The 27,701-nt window shown below is 41.9% G+C and overlaps 1 protein-coding gene across 44 annotated transcripts in view; it reads right to left on the reverse strand.

Moving 5' to 3' along the window:
* The window catches only part of NCOA2 (nuclear receptor coactivator 2), a 295,480-nt gene extending 268,714 nt beyond the window's left edge, over nt 1–26,766 (reverse strand). For 10 of the 44 annotated variants that reach the window (XM_015454942.3, XM_073998965.1, XM_005563504.4 and 7 more), the window contains exon 1: nt 25,942–26,050. The gene's annotated coding sequence lies outside the window, so the exon portion shown is untranslated. Of the gene's footprint in view, nt 1–23,761; nt 24,300–24,379; nt 24,671–25,430; nt 25,918–25,941; nt 26,051–26,270 lie in introns of those variants that run through there. The other 34 variants (XM_073998972.1, XM_073998968.1, XM_073998948.1 and 31 more) reach the window with 13 other exon arrangements.
* Nucleotides 26,767–27,701: the final 935 nt, after the last annotated feature.

Consider the following 27,701-nt stretch of genomic DNA (forward strand, 5'->3'; position numbering starts at 1 on the left):
CACTGAAGGATATAAAGGTGTCAATAAGTATGAAGTTTATAAATAACTCACCAAGGCTCAAAAAAAAGGCAGTCAGATTAGTTGTAAGTGCTCTGAATATGCAAACATGAGTACTTAACATACAGCTTAAGCATTCTATAAATAAGACAGGAAACAAGTGTCAAGTGGGTCTTAATGCAAAAGGAAAGAAAGTAAACAAACATCAGTAATGCCATAAGTCAACTTCAGCCTAAAGACTGAATAATTAATTATATGTGCAAGTTCTAAAATTAATTTCATTCTGTCTCATTTAGTAGAGCTGCATGAATTACTTTCCATTTACCTATGCACTTCATATACCTTTTTAAGATGAGATCCTATTAGGTTTCAGAACTCAGTTTTAGGGCAAATCTAAGTCTCTCTCTGTCAAGGCAAATTCTTAATTCATACTCCCCACTCGCACAGTGCCACACTCACTCACACACACACATACTTTAAATCCCAAATGACACTCAACACAAATAACAAGACTCATGTTCCCAAGAATTCCACTTTCTACTAATTTTTTTCATTCACTCAACAAATTACTAGCATTTACATTGTTTCAGATACTGTGCAAGGCAAAAAAGATTTCTGCTGTCACAGAGCTTAGAATTGTATTTATTAATGTTTCTCTCCCCTGGACTATATGCCTGTTACTAGTATTCATTCTGCACAGCACTCATTCTCTAAGCCTAATTGCAATATTATTACTCCACCACAAAACAAAAATGTTCAAGGATTGTACAGCCCAAAATTTTGTTCTTTGAGCGAGCATTTGTTAATTCATATGTACGACATGAAATTTTCTTCTTTAAAAAAGAAAAAAAAAGCCTGGCGCCGTGGCTCCCGTCTGTAATCCCAGCACTTTGGGAGGCCAAGGTTGGCAGATGGCTTGAGTCCAGGAGTTCAAGACCAGCTTGGGCAACATGGCAAAACCCCACCTCTACAAAAAACATAAAAAATTAACCAGGTGTGGTGGTGCCCACCTGTGGTCCCGACTACTTGGGATGAGGTGCGAGGATCACCTGAGTCCAGGAGGTTGAGCTGCAGTGACTGGAGATGGCGCCACTGCACTCCACCATGGGCAATTGAGCAAGACACTGTCTCAAAAAAAAAAAAAAAAAAAAAAAATGCCTATAGGATGAAAAAATGTATCCGGGACTTGCCTCAAAACAGATGGGGGAGTAACAGATAAAGGTATAGTAGACTGGTTCATGGGCGTTCATTACATTATTATTATTAAACTTTTCCATAGTAATTTTTTGTAACTGTTTGTAAAGGGATATTTTGCCAATACCAAAAACTTCAACTTTTAGGAATTTCAGGAAGCTGCACAGAAAAACAGCATAACAACAGAGTATTAAAAAGTAACTTCTGTTTAATACACAATGGGATCCTAAATCCTAATCTTAACTCGATTTTAAATATCAAGTTTCCATTGTTTCAAATGGCTCGTTTGTTAAAGTGAGGGCAGTAGTGCTAATCTCTCTCAATGAAAAATGTACTAGGACTCTGTGATAAAAGTTATTACAGGGAACCCTACAAAGGTATAATACTAATGCTACATAAGCACTAATATTAATCGTGGAAAAGTATGCTTCTTTTCCAGCCTAGCAGGTGAATTGGGATTGTTGTAGTGACACCATATAATCACCAAATGTAAAATAATAATATTTCTTTTGTTATTCAAGCTTATATAGAGATGATAACAGAAATACAAAACTAAACTTGAGATAATTAAGTATGCAGCAGAGGGAACAAAGCTAATAGGTTTTGAAAATATAACACATTTTATTTGACATTTCCCAAGAACCTCTGAAGCTCTCATGTAAAATCTGATCCAGGTACCGGGTGGCTTATCCATGTGCTCATAACCACAATAAATAGTATCTGTAATAGCATTTTATAGGTAAAAAGCATTTAATCTGTATTTCTCATAATCTGTATGAGAAATACAGATTAAATGCTTTTTTGAGAAATACAGATTAAATGCTTTTTACCTATAAAATGGACAATACAGATTATGAGAAATACAGATTATGAGAAATACAGATTAAATGCTTTTTACCTATAAAATGCAAAAAATCCTATGAGTCAGGTATTATTACATGAGACTATTTTTAAAGAATACTTTTCAGAATCTGCCTATGCTTCCAACTCAGGGATCTCAGGGATAGAGGAGCGAGACTGATACCAAACCATCTTCTAAATCCGAATTCTTTTCACTTTCCACTATCCCAGGCTGCTGCTGCTGCTGAAGGAGTTTATCATTTCATTAGTAGCACAAAACCTAAATACATACCCAAAAAGCCAGAATATAAAATAAGCTATTATAAAGTTAACAGCCAACATGTGGCCTGGGAAATAAGCACCAGTTAGGATCAGAAGGAGAGGAGGGTGCTGAGGGCTGAGGTTGCTAATAAAAGGCTTCTTCTAAGAAGACTCAGTGCCTCGAGGCCGTGAGGAGGTTCACCTGACACAAGCAGGCAGACGGCTTTTTGACTCTGAAGATCACTTTTCACAATCAAGAAACTGGCAATCATAAATTAACTGGCTAGAATAAAGGGTTGTTTAGCATAGCGTAAAATGTCTTGTTTCCACAAGGAAGAAAGAGAACAAAGAAGTCTTGGCCCCAATGTGATAAAGTCAGGAAAGACTAATATTCCATGTTGGGAAAGCTTGAATATCTGTTGCACCAGGTCCACCAACAGTTTTATCTAAATACAAACAGCAGCTATTAGGCATTGTTGTTCAGGAATTCCAGAAGAACCAGGGAGGGAAGCTGGTAGATATCTATTTTGAATGAAAATTATAGTTTATTTGTAAAAATGAATCTGATCCAAGTCAGAACATGGAGGCATTTCTTTTTTGACATAACCAAGATGATCAATTGGTGGGTATCAATTGGTAAAATTACCAAATGCTTGCACACGTTCCAGAAGGGTTATAACTGATAGGGAAAAGCAGTCTGTACCACAGAGATTCTTTTCTCACCCTGATTCACTATAGGATCAGCTGTGTTAATAATAATACTTCGCAATTTTATGTCACTTTTCCTGCTAAAAGCTCAAATACGAGTTGATATGGCACATCACAAACTACACAGATGGTACTCTGCAGTTTCCACAGCTCTGACTGAATAGCTCATTTGACTTACTAATAAATGTTCCTATTTCAAGATTAAAAACAAATATGAAAAATTACGGAAAATGGTAGAAAGTCAATTTTCATACCCATTGCAGAGGCATCTATCTGAAAGGGTAAACTCTGGATAGTGCGCCCAGAGCACACTTTTCCTTCAGATGTTCGTGCACACAGGTATGTGCTTCCAGAGAAGGCCCATCAAGACACCAAGAAGCTGGGACATAAAGGCCAGGGCTAGACAGTGGATGGAGCTGTGTTATCGCCTTTGTGAACGTACAGCAACCAGATCTAAGAGGATAACACCTCACCAAGGAGGAGGTGGACCAGGAATTATCTCTTTTGTTTTAATCCCTTGACCTATAATTACTCACTTAAGATAGACACACTGTCAGAAGTTTTACTAGGAGTTACTGGTCTAACATATAGCAGTGTTACTGAGATTCATAAATCATATTTAAATTGGAATACTTGAAATCCAACATTTTACATGGTTATGTTCTCACAGAAGAAGGACACTAAAACCATCCTAGACATTTTTTTTTTTTTTTTTTTCTGAGACAGACTCCAGGCTGGAGTGCAATGGCATGATCTCAGCTCACTGCAACCTCAGTCTCCCGGGTTCAAGCAATTCTCCTGCCTCAGCCTCCCAAGTAGCTGGGATTACAGGCAAGAACCACCACACCCGGCTAATTCTGTATTTTTAGTAGAGACAGGGTTTCTCCATGTTGGTCAAGTTGGTCTTGAACTCCTGACCACAGGTGATCCGCCCACTTCAGCCTCCCAAAGTGTTGAGATTACAGGCGTGAGCTACCGCACCTGGCCTAGAAACTTTCTTTATTGCTATTTGAATGCTCTGCTCATACTTCTAAGAAAAAAAAGTTTATTCCTTTGAACTTCATAAAGAGAGCTTCTAAACAGTCTTCTCAGGTAACTGTATCTAAGTATCTCACCTTTCCCTATGGATCTGGAAATTTTCCATCAAGTAATTTAGCTATACAAAGTTTTCCATCACCTATGAGAACATCAGTGTACTCCATTTGTGTATAAACATGGGCAAACCTTTGCAAAATGTGAATTGATCTTTGAAACAGTCCAAATCTTGAAAAATCCAAAGAACCAACTTATCCCTATGGAAAAGAGAACTATTACTGATGATCAGATTTAATTAAACTGTATGGCAAAGGCCACTTAGATGGAGAATAACTAAAGAGACTTGCTTTCCATGGTGATTCAAGTGGTTCTGAAGCATCTACTTATGGGATTATATTCAAACTCAAAAAAAAAAAAAATACTTGATGTTGGTGAAATATGTCCAACCATTCTTAGCAAGAGCTTCATTTTTTCTGAGAAAATTATTGTATTTTAAGCCACAGTCTGAACTAGTCAAAAATAACATTTAAGTCTTATGCAGCACTAACTTTCTCAAAAGGGGTTTTATTTTAAATTATAATTAAATTAACCAAATGATTCCAACATTGAGTTATCATTAGATACTTCTCTGAGGAATCTAAGTATAATCTCTTTGTTGAGAATAATATTGTCCACTTCTAAGACCAACACTTAGATATGTCAAACAATCAGTCAATTTTCCAGGTTAATGAAATGTGAATTTTATATACTTTATTTTTTGGATTATTTTCCATACGATAATTACAACACTCTATCACCTCTGAGTAGTTTTTAAAATAACCCCCAAATTTTTTCCAAAACATAAAGAGCTTTAACTCTGTTGACTTAAAACACTTTCCTTTCAATCTTCTCCATAAAACAGCACTGTCAGGTTCACCTTCAACTACCACAAAACCACAGGAATGTAACAGGGACAGGAATGTTGGTAGGCCAAATGATACATCAGATCATCTTTGTCCTTCCCCACTCCCATCTATTGAGAACTATTGAATCAGACCTACCAAGTGCTAAAATGTTAAGGGATTGTAATAATAATCATTCTGTAAACAAACAAAGTAGAAACACAGTTACTCTAAACAGTGAATAATTAGAAAACAATTCATAATGTATCCTTATGGACTACAGAGTGCTGCATCACCCTTTGCATTTCTGTTACACCCTTCAATTGATAAAGGACCATAAAACGCTGACCATAAATAATCCTGAATGCACAGGTGGGTCTTGTCTTCAAGACTAACTTTTTTCATAGTTCTTCGAAACATCCTCTATTTGAGTTTAAAATAATCTACTCTGAATTATAATCCCAAATAACTAACCAAAATTTACAGAACACCAACTGTATGTCAAATACCTATCACTGCAGGTGATTCAAAGTGACAATAACAACAGTGAACATTTACAAAAATTGGGACGCAAGGTCACACTTGTTCAAGTGACGGAGTAGGATGGCAATCCAGGCAGTGCTACACCAAACTGCCTTCATAGAACTGAAAAACAAATACTCTTGTATTCAAGAAACTCCAATTTTATTTTTTGAAACAGGGTCTCCCTCTGTCACCCAGCCTAGAGTGCAGTGGTGTCATTATAGCTCACTGTAGCCACAACTCCTGGCTCAAGCACTCTTCCCACCTCAGCCTCCTGAGTAGCTGGAACTACAGGTGCACACCACCACACCCAGCTAATTTTGTTAATTTCTAGTAGAGATGGGGGTCTCACTATGTTGGGCAGGCTGGTTTCAAACTCCAGGCTTCATGTGACCCTTCCACCTCGGCCTTCCAAAATGCTGGGATTACAGGCATGAGCCACTGCACCCAGCCAAGAACTCCAAATTTTGCTGGCACTTAACATATTCCAACAGAATGTTCCACAAGTTTTACAACTTTTTCTGCCTTTAAGGCATCACCTTGTAAGAGTGATGAGGAAAAAAAAAACCTAATGATAATATCTTGAAATATTTTACTTTCATTTTATCCTTAGAATTGAAATGCCTTTTCTGAGGCATCTGTGTGTAACTTGTGGTACACAAAACACACATTAGTTACTTCAGTGCACAGTTTTCTTCTCTTTCTGCTATTGAGAAATTTCTTAATACGCAAAAGTGAGCCCAAACAGCACATGCAGACTGATGGACAGTCTTGCCTAGTAATCCCCACACTTCTCAGGTTACCATGATTCCTGATGGGAAAGAGGATTCCATGCCCCTCTGTGCTTAGGACCACACAAAGGGATCTTCGAGTATTGTTCCCCACCATATCTATCAAAAGTCACTTGAAAACTCTCTTTAAAATTAAAAAACAGATTTCTAGATGCATCCATACTTCTATAAATCTCAATGAATGAGCTCTTGGAACTACCACTTTGATAAGCAAGGTAGATAATTTATGCACTCTAAAATAAATGTATACACTCTTGGACGAGAGACCTGTTCTATCATCCATGCTCTCAGCACATAAAAAGCCCTGCATCTTTTTACAAAAGGCTGCCTTAATCTATAAAATGGATCATCTGGGGAAGCAGCACCATTCTAGTGCTTTCAGGGAGAACTGTGTTCATTATTACTTATAAGTGGCTTTCAGGGATAACTCCCTGGAAATGCTTGTGGTAAAATAAACAGTCCAAAAATACATGTCATCATCATTTAATCAAGAGTTCTACAAAGAGTATATACATGAGAAGGAATGATAGAGAGGGACCATACTTTTTCTTTATTAAAAAAGATAATTCTAGAATGTAAAGAAAAAATTTAAAAAAATTAACTAATGCCTTTCAGTCCTCTTTAGTGATAACCAGAGAATCCAATTCCAGAAGACTTCTTTAAAATCATCTAATTCATTCTGACTTCATGAATAATAAAAACCTATTTGATACTCAGCAGCAACTCAAGTGTTATTATCCCCATCCAACAAAAAAGGAAATTTGGGACTCAGAAATAAAGCGCTTATCCAATGCAACAGGTCCATCCAGAGGCAGTATATACTTAATCATTAATAAACTTCTTTATATTTTTATTTTTTTTTTAAGAGATGGGAGTCTGACTCTGTCGCCCAGGCTAGAGTACAATGGCGTGATCATGGCTCACTGCAAGCTCAAACTCCTGGGCTCATGCGATTCTCCCACCTCAGCCTCCCAAGTAGCTGGGACCACAAGCTTGCACCACTACACTTGGCTAATTTTTGTTTTATTTTTGGTAGAGATGGGGTCTCGCTTTACTGCCCAGTCTGGTAAACTTTCTTTTAAATCATACAAATGTCCTGTAGTCAAGAAAAAAGCCTATAAACTTTTTGAAACATTATTTACTTACTATAGACAGCGTCTTGCTATGCTGTCAGGCTGTAGTACAGTTGCTATTTATGTAACACACTGCAGCCTCAAACTCCTGGGCTCAAGCAGCCCTCCTAACTCAGCCTCCTGAGTAGCTGGGGCTATGGGTACACACCACCCTGCCATGCTTGGCAGTATCAGAAAGTTCTTCTAAATGTCTGTCTAAAATCCCTTTAAATACAGTTTAAAAATGCTCTTTTGTGAACTAAAGAACACCTGGTCATTATAACTCATATTGAATCACTTCACATATCTCAGAAATAATAAATCCTCTTTCCTCTCTTCTCTTATTTTAAAGGAAAGGACAGTAACGCTTCAACTTTCCACAAATTAGCCTGTGACAGACAGATGGTGGCTCCCAACATGACTGCAATCTCTCAACCCACATGCTCGTCTTATAATGTGTCTTCCAAGTACAGTTGGAATCAATGCTTTCGCCCTGCTGAATGCCTCTCAAGTACAGCTGGAATCAATGCTTCCTCCCTGATGAATCTGGATGGGGGATGGGGGGGGCAGCTTGGGACTAAGGGCATATGTGATCCTATGTAACTCTTGAGGTTAAGTCATAAAAGGAATACAGCTTCCTTGGAATTTTCATCCACTGAACTTCTGCCGCCATGCTGTGAGGAAGTCCAAGCAGGTACAAGGAGAGTCCAATTTGTAGGTAACCTACAACCTAGCCTACATCCCAGCCAACAGCCAGTAGGAAGGGCCAGGCATGCAGGTGAGCAAGGCTTCAGCTGACTCCAGCCCCCCAGTCATAGATTCAACCCTGGTTTTGCATCTTCCTAGATAAGGTGCCAGACATCATGGGGCAGATAAGTTGTGTCAATCATACCTTTTATGATTCTGAGCCACAACGTTTGTGAACATAATGCCACCAAGTTTGGGATGGTATATAATGCAGCAATAGGAAATAGAACTCCCTGATTTAGAACTCAAGGAAAAAACTGAAAAGGAAGCAAAGAATTAAAGGCTGCTTTCCCTATATTCAAAACAAATATTCCACATTCTGTGCACTAAAGATCACTAGCTTTACTGATAAGACTCTCAAATTATCATGCAGCTCTTATTAAAGATACACGTAAAATGAGGAAAAACAGAAACATACTACAATATTTTCTGTCTTCATCCTATGCATAGGCCTCTTTAGGACGCCTCTTCTCTGATGAAATCTCATCTCGGCCTGTCTTTAAGGCTCAAATCAAACACTACAGCAGCTCTAAGGCCTTCCTTCACCTTGCAAAATGCAGTTTGCTCACGTAAAATACCTGTATAGCCCTCCACTCTAATACAATTTTTTATTTATATATATATATTATACAACAATTATTTGTCTGCATGGCTTTTGCCTTCCTTAAACGTAAGGTCTTTGAGGATAGGGAACACTTCTTTTTTAATCTTTGTATGCTAGTGTCTGTAATATAGAAGTCACTCATTAATTTTTTGCTGAATAAACAAACAAACCTGGTTATCTGATTTCCAAATCCACAGCAGATAAAACACAGTATTAGAAAAGAGGAAATGAACTGTTCTTTTTAAAAAGCACACACGCGCGCACACACACATACACGCAGACATAAAGAGGTAACACTCAGGGAACAAAGATGAAACTAAGACAGTAAAAGCCTAGAATTCTTTAGTGTGGGGTCTACAGTTTACAATTACTTAGTGGAGAGAGACAGGTCAGTATCTTAAAAGATCTCACAGATCTCAGTGAATTTTTGCATATTTCAAGTAAGTTTAGTAAAGAGGGAAATACTACTCATTTTATAAGTATTTCTCCTAAGTGACTACTTTTAAAATTGGAGGTGCTTAAAGGAATAAAAAACAGAACCATGCAAAAGATCTCATTTTCTGGGGGTTGTATATAGTTACTGTTTTACAATAATATCACTGTCTTTATATTATTTTTGTTGCTCCCCCTTGTTCTTAATGTCCCTGTTGTGGTTACACTTCAGACTATTTAAGTATTTTCCTCCCAACTGTTTGGGCTGTAGCACAGAGCCACTCAGTGTGCAACTCCAATATTTTGGCAAACTCTCTCCAAGAGGCCAACATTTTTTTTTGTTTTTTTTTTTTTGTTTTTGAGATGCAGTTTCGCTCTTGTTGCCCAGGTTGGAGTGCAATGGCTCGATCTCGGCTTACCGCAACCTCCGCCTGTGGGGTTCAAGCAATTCTCCTGCCTCAGCCTCCCGAGTAGCTGGGATTACAGGCATGAGCCACTACGCCAAGCTAATTTTGTATCTTTAGTAGAGATGAGGTTTCTCCATGTTGGTCAGGCTGGTCTCGAACTCCCGATCTCAGGTGATTCGCTCGCCTTGGGCTCCCAAAGTGCTGGGATTACAAGCATGAGCCATCATGCCTGGCAGAGGCCAACATTTTTTAAAAAGCAGCACAATATGTACAGAATGACAAGAACAAGGAGAATGTCACCAAGTATGTCTGTAAGACATTTCAGGAAAACTCTTTTTTAAGACAGCGGAGTTTTGCTCTTGTTGCCCAGGCTGGAGTGCAATGGTGCAATCTCAGCTCACTGCAACCTCTGCCTCCCAGGTTCATGAGATTCTCCTGCCTCAGCCTCCCGAGTAGCTGGGATTACAGGTGCACGCCACCACACCCAGCTCATTTTTGTATTTTTAGTAGAGATGGGGTTTCACCATGTTGGGCGGGCTGGTCTCAAACTCCTGACCTCAGGTGATCTGCCCACCTTGGCCTCCCAAAACGCTAGGATGACAGGCATGAGCCACCGTGCCCGGCCATTTCAGGAAAATTTTTGCAAAAAATAAAAATAAAAATCTGAGTCACATATTATTTCAGGTTCATAATCACCTTAAAATCGCCCAGATTTGTTAAACAAAAAGGTCTATGACCAGTGTTACTTTTCTTTCCATTCCTGAAGTCTCTTTTCTATCTTCTAAGTAAGTATATGACTTCCCAGTTTAAATATTAATTCCACAAAATAATATCTGCATTTGTTTTAAGCAGCATTTTCTGTCCTGGGGTTGGGAGATGTTGTCTAGGTCTCTATGTCCCATTCAGAAAATGGCCTCTAATAGTACTTACTTTGCGTCAGAGGAGATAACTTCATTTTGTTTTGCTTTTTCCGAAGCTTAAAAGTTTCAAGTCAAGTGTTTTTCTGGAGTTATTCAAATGCTTGTGATAATTCTTATTGTTTTCTTGGGTGACAAAATCTTTCCTGCCCACTACTCTTACACCAAGGTTTCTGTATCTACAACTAAGAATATAATCATGAGGCCAGGCACAGTGCCTCACAGCTATAATCCCAGCATTTTGGGAGGCTGAGGTGCAAGGATCACTTGAGCCCAGTCCAAGACCAGCCTGAGCAACATAGCAAGCCCTATGTCTATGGAGGAAAAAAACAATTAGTCTGGCATAGTGGCACACACCTGTGGTCCCAGCTACTCAGGAGGCTGAGGTGGGAGGATCACTTGAGCCCAGGAGTTTGAGGCTGCAGTGAGCTATGATCATGCCACTATACCCCAGCCTGGGCTACAGAGCAAGACCCTGTCTCTAAAACAACAATAATAAATAAGTATATACATACATACATATGAAGAATATTAATACTACTACTTCTCCACTGGATTAGGTGAGTGAGACTGACCAGGTACCTCTCTCTGGTGTCTACTACATACCTATGAATGATTTTTACATTTATGGTCTATTTCTCAAAGTGAGAATGAACCCCTGTGCACACTGTGATTCAAGAGGGAAGAGAGGGCTCTACCACACACTTCTAGTAAGATTCTAAAGTAGGAAAGAGAAAAGGTAAGGTTAGGTATAAAGTAAAGAAGATGGAAATAATTATAGGACAGGGAAAGTCAACAGGGAGGACAGATGAAGACACTGCAAAGAAAAACAAAAGAAACAGAAACTTCCAAATTCAAAGTTATGAAGTAGTCAAGTATTCAAGAAACTGAATTTACTATTGCTCCAAAAACCTCCGGGAAATTTTCGTCTCTATAATGTTACTCCAAATAAGTGATAAAAGCTTTCTATTTAGCCAAGGTGGCTGTAAAATTAGTGTCTCAATTTCTATCCCCTCCTTAGTCTGAGCCTAAAACAGATATCTACTTCCCAGGAGGGAAAAAATATCTCAAGTTGTTAGATGGTAAATGTTTCATGGTCAGATATTACCTCTTCATTTGCATCTCCTTATGATCTGCCAGTAGAAAGTTTGTCTAGGCCCAGACCTAGAGACTTCAGAAGCAATAAGCCCTCAAAGGCTGGCTGTGCTTCTTCAGCCCTGATCAAACTAGGTAACACATTAACAATTTAATTTCCTAACATTTCTGGAGAATCTGAAGTCTGACACCCCAAAATTGATAGAACAACTGCATCCTCTTCAGGACAATTGACTTACCAGACTCTTTAAAAAGTCTAAACAAACAAAACAAACCACAGGAACTGGTCCACCTTAAAAGAGATGAAAGGCAGAGAACAAAATGCAATGAGTGAACTTGATTAGATCCTCGTTTGAAAAACAAAGCTGTAATAGCCATTTTGGGGACAGCTGGAAAAACTGAAATAGAGCTGATATTAGATGATATTTGTTTTCTTAGGTTTAATAATGGTACTGTGTGTGTGGTTACCTAAGATAATGCCTTGATTTTAAGTCAATGAACTTTATATGGATGAAGAATCGTATCTGTAATTTACTTTGAAATGGTTTATCCAGTATACATACAACCACACCCACACCCACACCCTGGACAGGGTAGGAGGAGAAAGAAAAAACATTTATAGCAAAATTTATACAGGGATTCACTGTACTATTTTTCAACCTTCCTGTATGTTGAAAAATTTTCATAATAAAAAGTTGGGACCAAAGAAATCCTTAGTCGTCCCTAAACCCCAATACTTTTCTAGCAGGTTTTTTGTCAGGAACTGAAAACAAGAACACACTGAAATAGCAGTATTCAGCCTCTCGCTCTACCACATTATTAAAGCATCAGGGGAGCTAGAAGGGGCAGAGGACACTGCACAGAGTGCCAACCGCTTTTCCATCTGAGTCGCACAGTGTTTCTACGATTTAACATTCAGTTGGTTTGTGGCAGAATGTGAATAGACGACAGACAGATGGATAGGTCTTCTGACTTACTCTGCAAATAAAAAGATCCCACAAAATGAGAAATTATTATTAAAAGAAATTTGGGAAGAACGTTGAGAACATTTTTACAAGTGTTGTCATAAGAATATATTAATGTGTGAACCGGAAGGTCTTTGCTCCTTGGATAGTTGTAGAATTTCATTATTTATCTATTAAGACATCAGCCCTTAAAGGATGCCTTCATTCTCTTTTTCTATCACTTCTTCAATGGAAGTAGTTAAGTGCCAACCCCGGTATACTTTCTTTGTATTTGGTTTTGTTTTATTACCTTTTCAGAACTACTGAATTTCCCCAAGGTTTTCTTTACCTTTTTCTCCTCTCTCCACTATAAACTGAAAATATTAATCCCTCTTCTCACTCTAGTGGCAAAATATTCTGCAGGGGAAAATTTAATAAGCCCAGGTGCGAAAAATGTCCAATTTTACTGAAGTGACAAAGCCAAAAATTTAATTCTTTATTGTTTCTGATTTGAAGGTAAGAAGACGGCCTTCCTTTTCCATAGAACGCGTTTATTTATTTATTTTTTGGAGATCTATAATTCTATTTATTTATTTATTTATTTTTGTTATTTTACTTTTAGTACTAGGGTACATGTGCACAACGTGCAGGTTTGTTACATATGTATACATGTGCCATGTTGGTTTGCTGCACCCATTAACTCATCATTTACATTAGGTATATCTCCTAATGCTATCCCTCCCCCCTTCCCCCTATCCCTCGGCAAGCCCCAGTGTGTGATGTTCCCCACCCTGTGTCCATGCGTTCTCATTGTTCAATTCCCACCTATGAGTGAGAACATGAGGTGTTTGGTTTTCTGTCCTTGCAATAGTTTGCTCAGAATGATGGTTTCCAGCTTCATCCATGTCCCTAAAAAGGACATGAACTCATCCTTTTTTATGACTGCATAAAATATGGTGTATATGTGCCACATTTTCTTAATCCAGTCTATCATTGATGGACATATGGACATATGGGTTGGTTCCAAGTCTTTGCTATTGTGAATAGTGCCGCAATAAACATATGTGTGCATGTGGCTTTATAGCAGCATCATTTATAATCATTTAGTTATATGCCCAGTAAAGGGATGGCTGGGTCAAATGGTATTTCTAGTTCTAGATCCTTGAGGAATCACTACACTGTCTTCCACAACTGTTGAACTAGTTTACAGTCCCACCAACAGTGTAAAAGTCATAGAATGTTTTTAATAAAATCTGTAACTGATCTATTAAACAACTTACTAATAACCTTTGAATACTTTTGGACTCCCTCTCTTTTTGTTTGGATTGCGTTATTAACTAAGATCAGTAATACAAACTCCCCAAATAATTGAGTTTTATGACAGAAGGATGCTTCCTAAATTTTAGAATAACTCATCATTTTCTCTGGCCAAATCAAAGATCATGAGCATGCATGGTCAACACATGTTCACAGAAGGCCAGGTACAAAGGTTCATGTAAAGGGCAGAAATGGGGAAAACTGGGTTCGTGACAGACCCCTCCATTAAGTGTTTGAGGATATTATTCTATAATGCATGGGGAATTACATTATTAGAAAAGGAATATCTGGGGGAAGATCAATCTATTAATGACTCAAAGCAGAGAAGGAGGTCCTGTTAAATATCAGTCCAAAACACAGTTTTAAAATGAAAGCCTTCATGCTGTTTTCTATACACTATTTGGGTGGATGGGAAAATGAATAGAGAGTGTGTGTGTGTGTGTGTGTGTGTGTGTGTGTGTGTGTCTCCGTCCTCACTATCTCCCCCTGTTAGCAAGCTAGCAAGAAAACAATTTCCTAAGTCATTCAGACAATACACACCATTTTAGGCATATATACAGGCACAACATACAAACTGTAATTAATACCAGATTAGTCGAAGAATTTTAGTTCATAGTTTTTCTCCTGACATTAAACTTCACAGAATGTATATCAAAAGATCTAATTTATTTTACTAACGTTATGAAATAATCATCCATATATTTATGTAAACCTTACAAAAAAAACTTTTTTTTTTTTTTTTTGAGATGGAAAAAAAAAAAAGTACTGTCACCCAGGCTGGAATACAGCGGTGCGATCTCGGCTCACTGCAAGCTCTGCCTCCCAGGTTCACGTCATTCTCCTGCCTCAGTCTCCCGAGTAGCTGGGACTACAGGTGCCTGCCACCACGCCCAGCTAATTTTTTTTTTTTTGTATTTTTAGTAGAGACGGGATTTCACCATGTCAGCCAGGATGGCCTCGATCTCCTGACCTCATGATTCGCCCGCCTTGGCCTCCCAAAGTGCTGGGATTACAGGCGTGAGCTACCAGGCCCAGCCCAAAAAAAAAACTCGTGTAGTAAGTAGCCTATTCCTCTTGAGTAACAAGTACCATAAACTGACTACTCAGTTTGATACTTGATAAAACTACTAGTATCCTTAAAAATCTTTTAAGCTGCAATGGTATGTACTCACCACTCTTGATTTATTCCATACATACCTTCATCAATCTGCAGACTTACATCATGGCTACTCTTTGCGCTGATATTTTCTATCTGCATGGTCCAAACATTTTCAGCCTACATTCACACAGCAACTCTCAATATTCCCGCAAGGTTCTCCTTAGGCTGCCTCCAGTTTCTTTCTATATGCATTTTTTTCTCCATTATACACTCAATTAATTCCTTTCTTGAAAGGAGTAAACACCTATGAAAACCTGTGGTAGTCCCAGAAAATGTGGGATTAAGCTCCCAGAGATACTAGAACCTCAAAAGGAAATAGGAAGGAGATGGGAAAGGGAACACTCTCTGTACCCCTCGGTGGGAAGGCACTGCCTCCCCTCACTCTTCCAAGGGCCCTAGAGGTACGCAAGCCCAGTGAAGACAGGGAACTCAGCCTCTGAAAACCACAAGCCCCAGAAAGCCTTCCCTTGCCTTAGGACTACCTAGTCTTTATCTGATCTTGGGCGGAGTTGTGCCCCCACTTCTGTCCTAGGAAGAGGAAAACAATCCCTCAAATGCTCAGTCTGGTAACACAGACAATGAGGGCAGAAGAGCTTTGGGGCTTAGTGGTGCTTGAAGGGCACAGGCCATCAGCATTGCCATCCTGTTCCACAATTAAGGATGCAGATCAAAAGGCTCTCTCTATACATGAGCTCCTGGTGGGATATCCTGAATCGTACAACTGTAGTGCAGGTGAGCATCCAGGGCCTCCACCCGCTGAGACTTGTCCCATCCTCTATCTACCTACCACAGGTCCCCTCTTTTCCACTCTTCTTCCCTCCCCACCAAAGGTCAGCAGCTGGCCCCCAACATCCCCACACAGTGAGAGGGGGCAGGGAACAGTTGAGGCCTCTCCTAGTGACTCCTAGTTCATGACGCCTGCAAGAGTCTCAGATCACCCTGAAACCCACATGCAGGGCCAGGCCAGGTGTGCCCAGGCCCAGTTCCTTCCTGCCCAAGCCTTTGCTTGCCTGGAGCCTAAAATCTGGGCTCCCCTTGTTTCCTGGCTCTCTTCTCCGCTAAATGTGTTTTCTTAAAGTGAAAATACTTAGTATTAGAAATGAGACAATAAATGATAGTGAGAATGCTGCTGTTGATTGCATGAGTGTCCTTTAACCAGGAAATAATGCTCCAGTTTTGTTTTCCAATGCCCTTCAACGTCCAGGCATTTTGTTGACTTTTATTGCTGTTGTTCACTGTCAATATATTCAGTCCACAGCGAATATGTCATTTTCTCGTATAATATGTAATAGCTTAGAATATTCCACTCTATTAGGATCGTTAATTAATTGTACAACCCTTTGCTTAAAATAAAAAGTAGCACAGCATAAGGAAAATATAGTCACGTGGTTTCCATTTCCTTCACTAGGTTTCATGACTTACTATCTATTTAGAAAAGAGTCCAGTGGTGCTCAAACACAATAAAATAACACGTTTTTGTTTTTGTTTTTGTTTTTGAGACAGAGTTTCGCTCTTGTTGCCCAGGCTGGAGAGCAATGGCGCCATCTTGACTCACCACAACCTCCGCCTCCTGGGTGCAAGCAATTCTCCGGCCCCAGCCTCCCAAGTAGCTGGGATTACGGGTGCCCACCACCATGCCCAGCTAATTTTGTATTTTTCATAGAGATGGGGTTTCTCCATGTTAGTCAGGCTGGTCTCCAACTCCTGACCTCAGGTGATCCGCCCACCTCGGCTTCCCAAAGTTCTGGGATTACAGGCGTGAGTCACCGCGACTGGCCAAAATAACATGTTTAAACGAAATAAATATTTTTACATCACACTTGTATGAAAAAGCCTTAAGGAATCAAAACATTAATATTACTTAAAACAGTAACAAGAACACCACACAAAATAAGTCTCAAAACAGAATTACAGAAGTTGAAAACATATTGAGAAACTCCAAAGAGGCAGGCATTCTTAAAGTTTTAGCAATTTGACAACAGTTTTCACCAATCTTAAATCGTCTTAATATTTTCAGCTTATACCATTTTGATGGCTTTAATCACCACTTTCATGACATCTAACACTGCAGGGTTTATAACAATATCCTTAAACAGGGAAAAAATAAAATACAGATATAAAAGCTAAGGAATGTAATGCTCGATCCTACTACAACAAAGCTCAGCCTCAGTCTTCTGAACCACAATGTTGTCCAGCAACTAACTCCAACAACAAATTAGCCAATACCTCACTTCACTTGGGCTAAGGCGCGACATAATTGCTTTCTTAACAAATAGCTGGCTTCTTCACTAAGTGCTTTTAGCAGAGTAAATCTGTTTGGTAAAGGGGGAAACTGTAGATCATGATCAGACACAATCTACATAAATGAAATCCTTAATGATAGTAACAGACTTCCCCCATAATCTTGATTGTATTCTTTTCACTACCACTCATATTTAATCTTCAACTTGAAGAAAAAATTAAGTCAGGGAAGAAGAAAGATAAAAGGAGGTAGAGGAGAAAGATGTGCAAAGATTCATACCCAAAGTGAAGTGGTCAGAAGTTTGAGTCATTATCATTCCACCCTTATGTCAAAGCACTGCGCAGAAAGTGGTCAGCTACTGGAGTTTGGTCTCAATGCCAGGCACACCCTATGCTACATCCACAACAGGCTGCTGGCACAAGATGGCAGATGCAGGACAGCAGAACTGCCTCAAGCACCGGCAAGCCCCCACTGCCTGTCTCCATAACTACCACAACCAGCTTCTGTAATTTCCAGAAATGCTATAATATTAGGTTAAATTTGTAGAAATTCATATACTCCCAACATTCAATTCTACTACAGAATTTCCGTATTCCTTATTTAGGAATCTAAAAACATTTTGACAATAACTGAAAGTTTTTCATTTTTAAGCATATTAACAGTACAATTAGAAATTTTAAGATAAGTTAATATTAAATATTCTGACAAATGCTACTATAATACCAAAGACAAAGAAGTCGTTTCATATTTGAATCATGAACTGATTTTATAAGCAGAAATGATCTGCTAGAAAAAGACAATCCTCATTTAGATGGGGACTTCAATGGGCAGAGATCAGTCAGCACCAACGGAAACTACCAGAACTAACACTCTTCCAAGTTAAGCCTTGGAAGGTTTTGGGTCACATTTCATATGGACACACTAAATGAATAATAGAAAATACCATGCATTATGTTCTCATTGATGACAACAGGTCTTCAGTCTCAGCAGCTGGAACATTATAAGCAATGCATGCTGATCCTACATGTGCAGGTGAAAGAGTTCCCTGAAAGCTCTCCGCGCTGGGTGCAAACAATTGAGCAGAGAGAAGAATTCCACAAATAGCAGAGCAGAAGTCAGATGACTGAATATATTATCAGCCTTCTTTTTGGGACTACAATACCTCAACACCGAGTCATCCACGCTACATGATTACAAAACATCCACAAAACATGCATCACACAATCTGTGCCCAACAGTTAAACATACTAGAATCAGGTGTTTTAAGGACGTAAGAAGCCAACTACCTTTATCAGCATTCTATACTTTCTAAGCCTATTTCCTCTATAGTGCTCTGTCAATCTATTTTCTACCTATCCCCCACAATCAAGTTTTCTTCAGCTTTATTTTCTGAGCTTTTTATTGTGAGAACAATAGGCAACCTGAATATGCTCTTGCAAAATACATTCCTTACTCTTTTCCTTTTCACTAGTGGAGAATTACTGATCTATGTTACTTCAACAAAGCACTGGGTAAGACAGCTAACAACAACAGGGTTCTACCTCTCACTGCTACAGTAAGAAACATACAAGAGTACTGTAGGGGTACCTTTGCCCTGCACTTGGTTTTCAGTAAGCACTCAATAAATGTTAACTATTTTACTTCACCCATTATAATTCTTATTTCTTGAAAATTAAAAGAATGAATCTATAATTTCAACAATTATTAAAAACTGAGCTGTGACTAAAAAAGCCAGACACTATTCGGGGGTCTTCAAATCAATCACCTCTGTGCAGGTATAAGCCCTCCTTAAGGCAACAGTCTGGAAGATGCCTGCTGATATAATTTGCAGGACTGGAACTATTCAAATGTATTCATCCTTCTTATGGACTTAACAAGTAGACTGAGCCTTATAATGTCCCACAAACATTTGCTTTATCAGATTCCTAAAAGAAAGACATTTTCAGATTCAACCACTCCCTCCGATGTTTAGGATTTATTTCCCCACTCAGTGGCAAAGTTAATTTTTCCTCCCAAAGTTTTGCTCACAGGTACAGGACTTACCTCACTTTAAGCTTCAGCGTCCTTCTGGAAAATGGAGGTAACCTCTATTTTATAGGGTTGTGGCAAGAATTAAAGAATGAAGCACACATCAAAAAAGCGTCTATCAGGTTGTTGGCACTCAATGATAGCTGCTATTATCATTTCTGTTATCACTGTTACTCTTCTAATACAGACCTGTTAGTTAAGAGCAAGAATGGGCCAGGTTCAATGGCTCATGCCTATAATCTTAGCACTCTGTGAGGCTGAGGCAGGCGGATCATTTGAGGTCAGGAGTTCAGGACCAGCCTGGCCAACATGAAGAAACCTACCTCATCTCTACCAAAAATTATCTGGAAGTGGTGGCATGTGCCTGCAGTCCCAGCTACTCAGGAAGCGTAGGTGAGAGAATCGCTTGAACCCGGGAGGCGGAGGTTGCAGTGAGCTGAGATCACGCCACTGCACTCCAACCTGGGTAACAGAGTGAGACTGTCTCAAAAAAGGAAGAAAAAGAGCAAGAATAAGCTACATCTAGAAAAACTGACAACCATAGCAGAATACTTGCACAAGGTTGCACTCAGGAGCATTCCATCCCTTAGAAACCTAGGTGGTTAAGGCCCAGAATGAGCAGCCCTAAAGCGGCAACAATTCACAGGCAACGCCTGTCACCTTCGCCCAACTGAAGAGTGCCATCCTTATCATACACCACACAGGACTCAAGGCCAGAGAGGATACAACATGATTCCAGAGGAAATAAAACAAAAATAATTATAAATATTCATACCTTCATTAAAAGAAATCCATTTGGTTGTAGGCTAATCAGTTAAGGGGACATTTAACAATATTTTTTATTATGAACACTTTAACCCTATTTTCAGGGAAAAGACAACCCAAACCCAAATCAAAGTAAAATGTGCTGACATTATATGATTAAAATTACAGGCACACAAAAAGAACATATCTTTAGTACTAAAGCAAATTGAAATGAAGGCAAATATGTCCCCTCCCACCTCCTCCCCAACCAAAAAAAGTGATCACCCACTCTATGTTCCCCCTTTAATCACTGGCTCTGGAATGGATGGTTTATAATATCAAAGTACACTGAAAAGGCCAGGACAGAGTACTCATCAAATGACTAAATGAACAAATGAATGAGACAATACTTAAGTCAGACAAGAAAGCAAAGACAAGGTCAAAAAGCCCAAAATGATGGCCAGGTGCGGTGGCTAATGCTTTTAATCCCAGTACTTTGGGAAGCCAAGGGGAGAGGATCGCCTGGGCCCAGGAGTTTAAGACCAGCCTGGGTAACGTGGCAAGACTCATCTCTACAAAAAATATCAAACATTAGCTAGGCGTGGAGACACACACCTGTAGTCCCAACTACTTGGGAGGCTGGTTCAGGAGGATCACTTGAGCCTAAGAGGTCAAGGCTACAGTGACCTGTGATCATGCCACTGCACTCCAGCATGGATGACAGAGTGAGACCATATCTCAAAATATAATATAATAACAACAACAGCAAGACCAAAGTAGATTTAAGTTGGCCAGGGGAACTCAAACAATTCGGAATTGGCTGCCTAAAAAGCATAAATTCTGCCAGAATTAACAGGCTAACTTCAATTCTCCACGTATCTGTCAGCTGATGCCTAGTCAAAGTAAAGATGTTTTCTTTTCCTTTAGAACATTTAACTAGTTGCGAATAACTTCTACCTATATGATTCTGTGTCCAAAGCCTCAAAAACAGCTATATAAAACACCACCATAGGTTCCCTGCTCATTTAATTCTTCTCTAGAAAATTTCCAACCAGAGAACCAACAGAAAATTGTCCTAGAATCAACATTTCCACAATCGCATTATGTCATCACAGCCCTGGGGAGCCAGAAATGTGGTCATTCATCAACATTTCATACAGTAAACACATAAAATCTTTGCCCTAAAAGCTAACAGTATTAGGATCTACCTGCAGACCACCTAGTCTTTTAATTTCAGTTGCCTTTATAATTTACCTTTAAGATTTCCACTCCTTTTCATAATCAGTTTTACAACAGCTAAGAGAACCACACCAGCTTCTAAAATATCATCAAAAGTCACATTCTCACCTCGATCTAGAAATTAGCATCTAGAATCCATAAAGATGTGTTTTCTGAATTGAAGGTCTGCAACAGTAAAATTGTGTTTCATAGCTTTTCCAGACATTACTTGTAATAGACTTTAGAGAGTAATATGACATATTCTTTTCACAGCTTGTAATTCATAAAACTCTACTAGAAGCCTTTAAAAACAAAAAAGGAAAAACACAAACACTTGGAACACAAACACTTAGAACCTTTTTTCTTTGTTTGTTTAGAAAAGTAAGACATAGAGAAGTAATAAAATTAGCCTGAAATATGAAAGGGTACAAAAAAAACCTGAAGGTTTTGTTCCGTTTTCCCTTAAATGGCTTTCATTTTTGGTATGAATTATAGACTTATTCTTTCACTATGGAAAAAGATCCTGATTTGCTGCTGATTTTATGATTTGCAGCAATAAAAGACCAATACTTTAAAGCAGTGACTTATTTTCTCCCGCCTATTCTCTTAATCAAAAATCAATAAAGCATGTAATAACATATATTACCAAACAAAACTATATACACAAAATATTAAAGTAATTTCTTAAATAGCAGTTTTTTCATAGCAATAAATAAGCATTAACTTTGCTTTTAAATATAACTTCGATTATGACACAATAATGGCCAAAATATCAAATGAGGGCACGCTGTGCATTTCAGAAAAATTGTTTAAAGAGACCATCCCCTTTTTTAATTTTCCTTTACTATCCAATATCCTAAAGAGTGCTTAAAGAATCGCTTTTAAACTCAATACAACACAAAATTTTTCCTAAGAAATCCAAGCTGTCAACTTATGGGTCACATTTCAACCTTACGTAATTTGAAACAGCTATGGTACTGAATCCTTAAATACAGAGCATGTAATGGAAGGACTGCTCACAGATCCTTGATGTTACTGAGGCTTGGAAAGCTTTAATAAGATACAACTATAAATAAAGACAACTAAGGAGCATTACTTTATCCACAGCCCAAATCCCCCTCCAAGCCTTACATTTTATATTTCCAATAAAATGCTCTTCTAACACTAAGCCAAAGTCATCTAAATTATATTTAACCAATGAAGGGTTAAAATCCAAAAAATATTAACTACTCAAAACATATTAAATCCGTAACTGGTGAGCTCTTTTCTACCCTCCTGCTTCAGTATACTGACATCTAAAAGTCAAAGAACTCCTCTGTTTAAGACTGAAATTCCCAGGAGGAAGGAAGCTCAGATCCAGCCTGAGAGCACACAATGGAATCACAGCTGACGATGCACATCTTTTTCTAGATGTCTCCATATGCTTGAGAGGTTCCCCCCACCAAGCCAGACATTAGGAGACTTGGTTCTCTCTGCCACCAAGAATCTGAGCACATTTTCAAGGACTGTTGCAGAGAATTAAGTAAAATAATGTGTTGCTCTTAAGCATACAAAAGAGAGAAGGGTGTTATGTCAGAGTGCCAAATGATGGGGGGTTTTGAATGTTGTCCACTTTTGAATGTTGTTTGTAATACTCCTTACCTCTGCCAGTCTAAGTAAGTGTTTGATTTACCTTCTCTCTTTTTACTATTTTATTACAAACAACATCTCAAGAGCTACAGCAAAATGCAATTAATTCTTGTCTACATGCACCCAAAATGATCCTGAATTGGGAATTCTCATGGTAAATTTGAAAATAGTATACAACAACAGAACACAGTTGTAAGGTCTGGCAAATACTGTTCCCTAGAACTGCAGTCCCCCTTAATTCTTTCTGAGTAACCCAAGATTAATAAAAGCTTGACCTATGACACATTTCCCACGTAACCTAAAAGAACACACTCCCAAAATTAAATTCATGGGATACTTATGACAAAACTGAATAAATTCATTCTTAATCTAACACTTTTCATTCTTTGAACTCCCAAAGATTCTACAAATTCCAGGTGAGAAAGGGAGAACTACTTCTGTCAGTGTGCCTAACCTCACCAACAAAGAACAGGCACACACACACACACACACACATGCTTCACACGCACACACACACATGCTTCGTAGCAGCTGCTTTCTTTTTAAAAGACTGCTATTCCTGCAGAGCAACCTGTGATCTTTACAGAGAATCAAAGACCTCTGCTCCTAAAAGTCAAGAGTTGAGAAAGTCACTTGACTAAACGCGCAATAAACAGTTAAAACCAAAGATGTCTCCAAACCTTGTATAAACCAGAAAAGTACCCACACACTGTACAATTCAGCAGTGTTTAAGAAAATTAAAATTATTTTTAAGAATCTTTTGTGTGGGAGTAATCTGGCAAACTACATTTCACTCAGACTTTTTTCTGTAGACAAATATTCTTTGATTAGCTTTGCTCCTTAAATACCCACACTTAATGTTTCAATCAGTGATGCTTTAGTTCCCAACTTCATTTTGTTTACCCAAGAAAGAGCAAAAAGGAAAAAAAATGCATACCATAAACCACAACTTTTTTTAATGACATCCCCAAATATCGAAGTTTCAAGTGCACTTTGGGAATTGGCGCTCTAATTAAACAAGGAACCAGTGAAGCCATTATGAACAATGATGCTTTCCATTCCCAATAATTAGTTGGCGTGATACTACTCCGATGCTCAGGGTCCTCTTTCAAATTTCATTGTCCCCATTCTGGCGTAGCTGAGTGAAACCGAGATAGAGGCAAACGGGTAACTTCTGTATTCTGTGACCCTCAGCATGTAAACCGGACGCTGAGGTCCAGGACATGATCACTACAGCATATGCCATTTTAGAAACCGGCCTCGGGGAGTTACTGCCACATCCTAAAGTGGCTTTAGACTTCGTCGTATATAAGACAACGTCTATTTCGGTACGAAAGACATACAGGACCTCGAGTGCCGCGGCATGCCTCTCCGGGTCGGAGCCCCTCTAAGTGACACAACCCCAGAGATCAAGGAGCGGGGGTGACTTGGGGATGGACAAGAGTAGCTGGCTCTCGGCGTCTCCATGACTCCCCCGCCCCGCATGCAACTCAGCTTTAACTAGTCCGGAGAAACCCCGCCCCCTTCCTTCCTCTGGTCCGCACGATTGGCTCACCGACACCCGGCAGGTCAGCTCCCCGCCTTCGATTGGCTCACTGCCCCATCAGTCAGACGCAGCGAGATTCGGGTCGGTGGGAGGGGAAGGCGTCGGAGGAGGTGGAGTGGGAGTGGGATTAGAGGACGAGGTGGCGAAGGAAGGTGTTCAGGCTCGGTCTCTGGTTTGGGAAAGTTTCCCCTACCAGTGACGGACCCAGAACGCAGGAGGCCCAGTTCAGCTCCGGGCCGGCGGAAGGGGGCTCCGGTCCCCGATTCCCGCCCCTCGGTCCCGCAGGCCCCGGAAACCACTAGAGGGAGGGGGAGAGGGAGGGGCCATCTAACCAGGGACCGACCCACCCCCGGTCTCGGAAGAGGCGCCTCTGGGACTCCCCCGAGGGGAGGAGGCGGGGAGCGCAGCCGGCAGCCACGACCCCGGCCCCCTCCCCCAGCATCCCCCAGGGGCCCGAGAGAGCAGGGTCCCCGTGCCCGGGGCGTGACCGTCGCAAGGCGGCCGCAAGGGCCCCTCCCGCTTCCCGCCTGGGGCCCCCAGAGCCTGTCCCTTCAGGGGCGGGGAGAAGGGGGCGAGAAAAGGGGGCGCTGGCGAGCCAACCCGGAACCTCCCGGTCCGCCTCCCGCCCCCGGCCCCGGCCCCGGCCCCAGCGCGCCTCCTGCACACACGCCCGCACCCAGAAAGTTCAGTCAGGGGCGAGCCCCGCTCGGCGCCGCCGCGGCCCGGCCCCCGGCTCCCCGCCCCCACCACGGCCCGGCCTGCTCGGCCCCAGCGCGCCGCCCGCGCCGCCCGCCCCGCCCGCCGCAGCTCCTTCCCGTCCGCCCGCGGCGCTCGGCGCCCCTCGCCCCCCGCCCCCAGCGCTGACACGGGCCCGGGCCGCCCGCCGGGCCGCGGCTCCCCTTCCCCGTCCCGCGCTGCAGCTCGCCGGCCGCCCGGACACCCTGCTTCACCTTCACACACCCCCGGCACTTCCCGAGTCCTGCCTCCCCTCGCCCGGCTCCCACTCTCCGCTGCAGCCGCTCCGCGCTTCCATTAAAGAATGCACCTTCCCGGGATTCACCTTCTCGGCTCTGCCGCGCTGCCCCCGCGGGGTTAGAGCCTCGGTCTCCGCCGACCCCGCACCGGACTGGGCGACAGGCACTCGCTCCTCGGGGCGGGGGCCGCGCCCGCACCCCCGGCCTCCCCGCTGCGCCTCGGCGCTCACCTCTCGCCCGCGCCGCGGGCTGCAGCCTCCGCCCGCCTCGCGCTCCGGGACTCGTCTCCCGAGCTCTGGCAAGGCGCTGGAGCGCCTCCTTTCTCTCCCGGGGACTCCGCGTCTCCCCGCCGCTTCCCGCCCTCCCCACCCCCAAGCCCCAACTCCCCAGCGTCGCTGCGCCTCCGGGATGCAACTCCCGTTTTCCGCGCACTCCGGCGGCGGTCCCCGCACACAAAAACAGCCTCTCGGAGGCGCACGGCTCTGCCGGGGCTCGGCGCAGGAAGGGCAGTCGCGGCCGGGGAGTGAGGACGCGGCGCCCCCCGCCTGCCGCCCGCCCCCCGCCCGCCCTCGCGGCCCCGGGGGAAGGCGCGGTTACCGGCTTGGGTCGGTCACGCCGTCAGGTGCCGGCTGCCGTCGGCGCTGACCTTCGCCGCCGAAGCTGTAGCCGAGGCTGCGGCCGCCATGTTCCCGTGTTAATAACTGCTGCCTGGTTGTTTATTTCAATGGAGATCCTCCCCCAACTCCCTCCTCCTCCTCCTTCTCCTCCTCCTCCTCCTCCGCGTCTCCGCACTTGCGGAGAGACAGACCGCGCGAGCTCGCGAGCAGGGGAGGGGGCTCGGGAGCCAGGCCGTCCCTCCCTCTGCCTCCCCGGCAGTGGCCGCCGCCAAGTCCTGTCACCGGGAAAAGGACGGGGCGGAAACTTGCCTCTCGCGCCCCCGAGGAAGGGGCAAAGGTGGACGCAGGGTTGTCCGGGGAGCAGCCCCTGGCCGCGGGGTCCGCAGCATCTCGGTCGGCAGAGTCCTATGAGAAGGCGGCCCGGGGAGAGGTGAAGAAGAGTAAGGGGACAGGGGACAAAATGGGTGACTGTGGTAGAGGGAGAGTGACCTAGGGGTGACTGGAACTGAAGAGAGAGTCAACAGAGGACTTCATGGGAGGGCAAAGGGCAATGCCAAAAAGAAAACTAGCGACTGGGACGGGCCCGGGCCGCCGAGTTAGAGGCAGTGGGGCCTGGGGGCTGCAGACGGCAGGGAAGGTGCCCCAAGACGACGATCGGGGAGAGCCGAGTCCCAGGGTCGCCAGGAGAGGACCCTCCCGCCCGTCCGGCCGGACCCCTCGGGCGCACCTCACCCCACCCAACTCCCGGTCCTGCCGCTGCTCCCGGGAGGCGCCCCGCATCCGTCAAGTCCCCTACGGCTCCAACAGGGAGAGGCTTCTCCCACTGCAGTTGTATCTCCAGAGGGGGTGGAGAGGCGCGACTGTGAGAGCTGGAAGGGGAACCACCTGGCAATTGCGGGATAAAGCAAATGCTGCACACAGGGTATAAAACTTAACCTGGTTGAGAATTCTCGGCACGTCATGAAATCACAGAAGTTTTTATTGGCAAGTCCATTCTCTAGACATCCGTGAAGAAACTACTGAGGGGACGTAGGAGATTGGCACTAAAAATGCGAGAACCCCTATTTAAGTGTTACTTAGACGGATCTGTTTTACGCTTTGGAAAAGCAAGTTTTTTTTCCAACTTATACGGTAATTAGTTGGAAAAAATCAACTTTTGTTTAATGGCAGTTATCAGATTATGAGAGGAACATACTCCCTGATTTTAATCTTATGATGAGAAAGGTCACTTGCGGTAGACAATGTAATCATGGGGTGGGGGGGGGGTCAGTTAAAACATTTGTTTGTCAATTTGATTATTGAACAACTATGCGATGAAATGTTTCATTCTTATTGTTTGCTCTCTTCTAAATCCCTTAAATATTATAGCTACCACAAATAAATGTCTAATATAGGTCAAGCATATTACCTAAGAGTGTTTATTGAACACTTACTATGTATCTGACTGTGCTAGGTGATGCATATCCACTATAGACCTTAATCCTCAAACCTTCCGAAGTCATTACCGCTTTTCACTTCACACAAAAAATTGAAGCTAAAAGAAGTGATTTGCCCAGGGTCACAGCCAGTAGTTGGAGAGGATGTGAGCCCAGTTCTGGTGAGCTCCAAAGCCCATGGTTTTAAATGTGTCTTCATCCTAAAATTTGTGGGTGTACCACCAATTTTATTAGGCAAAAGAATAAAAAAATATGTGTGGGGTGTGTGTTTGTGGATAGAAAATGCTTGTGGATAGAAAACAAA

Source organism: Macaca fascicularis, chromosome 8 (genome assembly GCF_037993035.2).
Source record: "Macaca fascicularis isolate 582-1 chromosome 8, T2T-MFA8v1.1".
NCBI classification, from domain to species: domain Eukaryota; kingdom Metazoa; phylum Chordata; class Mammalia; order Primates; family Cercopithecidae; genus Macaca; species Macaca fascicularis.